We start from the raw sequence: 3,155 nt of genomic DNA, 5'->3' as shown, positions 1-3,155 counted from the left end.
TGTGTGTGTGTGTGTGTGTGTGTGTGTGTGTGTGTGTGTGTGTCCTATCTCCTCTTGACAACCCGTGTTGGTGTGTTTAAGTCTCCGTAACCTAGCAGTTCGGCAAAAGATATCGATAGAATAAGTACCAGGCTTTGAAAAAAATTACTACTGAAATCGATTCGGTCGACTAAAATTCTTTAAGATCGTGCCCCAGCATGGTCGCAGTCTAATTAGTGAAATATCTCCTTCAGTTCAACAAAAATATATTAACAGTTAACAAGAGTCGCGTAAATCTAAAAGCTATCACTTCCAAGTATTGGTTTCAAATTTTGGCACAAGGCCAGCAAGTTCGGGGAAAGTTGACTTACATCGACCCCAGTGCTCAGCTGGTACTCATTTTATCGACCCCGAAAAGGTGAAAGGTTAAGTCACCTTCGGCGGAATTTAAACTCAGAATGTAAAGACGGCCGAAATGCCGCTAAGCATGTTTCCCGGCGTGCTAACCATTCAACCAGTTCACCGCATCGAGGTAAGAAAATTTCCCCATAAAACAATGGCGCTAACTGAAACTACGAAGCTGCTATCGTGGCCAAGAGAAATAGGCAACGCGCCTTCAGACTAGAAACAACTAGGAAATAAACATGAACTAGGTACAAAGGTCTGAAATCAAATATTGTTGGCCTCAATGTGTGTAGTAAACAAATGTGCGGATATTTAAACAAAGATGAGAACTAGAAAACCTAAAATATGTTCTGTTTGAAAAGAAAGGATTCAACAAGAGCTAAATCGCGTGAGTAAATATAACCTAAAATAAGTGAAACACAAAAGAGGACCATAAAAATGTCATTCGTTGAGAGGGTTTTGTAGAAAACAGGACTTTCAACTGGAACTGGATCATAAACATCACAAAGAAAATATTAACACAAAAGGTGAGTGTTAAAGCAATTGAGAAGAGAGGAATTTGAGGAACGAATGAAATAATCCGAAGCAAACTAAAATGTTTTGGGAAGATAAAGGAAAGGATTATACGGAATTAAATAACAAAATAATATAGAAAAATGCATTGAAAGAACACAAAGGTGGTAGGAAAATTGTTGGTCTCAGAATTTAGCACAAGGCCAGCAATTTCGTGGGAGGCGATAAGTCGATTACATCGTCCCCCAATATTCACAACTGGTACTTATTTAATCGATGCGAATGGATGAAAAGCAAAGTCGACCTCAGCGGAATTTGAACTCAGAACGTAAAGACGGGGGAAATGCCCCGCTAAGCAATTTGCCCGGCGTGCTAATGATTCTGCCAGCTCGCTGCCTTGAGGTAGGAAAATATTCCTACACAAAAAAAGGGGGCTAACCGTTCCGCCAAAGCTAAAATTAAATTATGGGGTACTGAATAAGAAGACATAACTGCAGAAATTTTGAGTGGAAATTGCAACTGGGAATCACCTGGAGGGGACAAAATCCAAAACTTTTGGATAAAACACATCATTTATTATACTCAAAGATAGTCAAATGTTTTAATAAGATAATAAATTTCTCATCTTAAGTATTAGTTTCAAATTTTGGCACAAGGCCAGCAGTTTCGGGGTAAAGGATTAGTTGGTTGCATCGACTCCAGTGCTCAACTGGTACTTATTTTATCGAGCCTGAAACGAAGAAAGGCAAAGTCGACCGCGGAAGAATTTGATGTACTGAGGGTGCGATAAGTGAACCGCGATAAGTGAACCGCGATATGGCGTTGATTACTGTATAGTTATGATGATTAATTACTAATGAATACTATCGTCTTAGCTGGCAGAAACGTTAGCGAGTCGGACAAAATATGCTCCGGAATTTCTTACGTTTTCAGCTCGAATTCAGCTGAGGGTGATGTTGCCTTTTATCCTTTGGGCATAGTTAAAATAACGGCCCGTTGGACACTGGTCTCGACGTTCCAAAATTTGAAACCATTATTGATTTCAAATTTTCACAGAAGGCAGGCAACTTCAGGAGATGATGTAAGTCGATTACATCGACCCCAGTTCACAACTGGTACTCGTTTTGTCGATCCCCCGCCCCCGAAAGGATGAAAGGCGAAGTCGACCTCAGTGGAATTTGAACTCAGTGGAATTTAAAGACGAACAAAATACCGCGAAGTATTTTACCCGGTGTCCTAACGCTTCTGCCAGCTCGCCGTCTTAACCGGAGATATATATTTGCCATGAATAAGGTGGCACTTCTAAGAAGCGAATACATCAAAAATATCATGATTAAATAACAAACAAATCTGTAGATACAAACGAGCGAGGAAATTAGGAAAACAAATCACTTTGCTATTAAAAGAGGAACATTCTAACGAGACCTCTCGCTTTCTACGTCTTTCCTGTCTGACATAAATCCCTATAAACAACATGTTAAAAAGGACTGATCTTGGATACGATGTTATGGGAGGACAATTAAGCATATTTTGTTAATGGATGACCTCAGGTTGTACTCTACAGTTGACAAACAACTAGAAACATTCAGTACATAGATTGACAAGAGGAATTGATATAAGATTTGGGTTAGAAATGTACGCTAAGGCAACTGTATACAGAAGAAAATTAATATCGTGTTAGATAAAGTAACTGTGATAAGAGTGTTTGGTAAATGTGATAAGAGTGTTTGGTAACTATGATGGCCAAACACAGATGGACAAATACTTGGGAATCAATAAAACTATAGCGAGAGCAATTTAAGAAGGAATATTAAAGATAGATTAGATTTAATATTAAAACAGATAGATGCGGGGAAAAAATATATGCATCAATATTCTAGATGCCCCAGTTGTAAGTTAGGATTTTAATATTCCTAATTAGAAAGGAAGTGAGCTGACAGAATCGCTATCACGCCGGATGAAAAGCTTAGCAGCATTTCGTCCGTCTTTACGTTCTGAGTTCAAATTCCGCCGCGTCGACTTTCCCTTTCATCTTTGCGAGATCGATAAAATAAGTATCAGTTGAACACTGGGGTCGATGTAATCAGCTAACACTCGCTCCGCCCCAACTACCATCACCACCACACCGAAATACCTGGGCAGGTGCTAAAAGTCTGAAATCAATATTCGCAGTTGGGAAGGCCGGGAGGGGGGGGAGCGAGCTTGGCAGAATCGTTAGCACGCTGGGAATTTCGTCTGTCTTAACGTTCTGAGATCAA

The sequence above is a fragment of the Octopus bimaculoides genome, chromosome 23 (assembly GCF_001194135.2).
Source record: "Octopus bimaculoides isolate UCB-OBI-ISO-001 chromosome 23, ASM119413v2, whole genome shotgun sequence".
In the NCBI taxonomy this organism is placed as follows: Eukaryota; Metazoa; Mollusca; class Cephalopoda; order Octopoda; family Octopodidae; genus Octopus; species Octopus bimaculoides.
Note: the sequence above shows the minus strand (reverse complement) of the source record.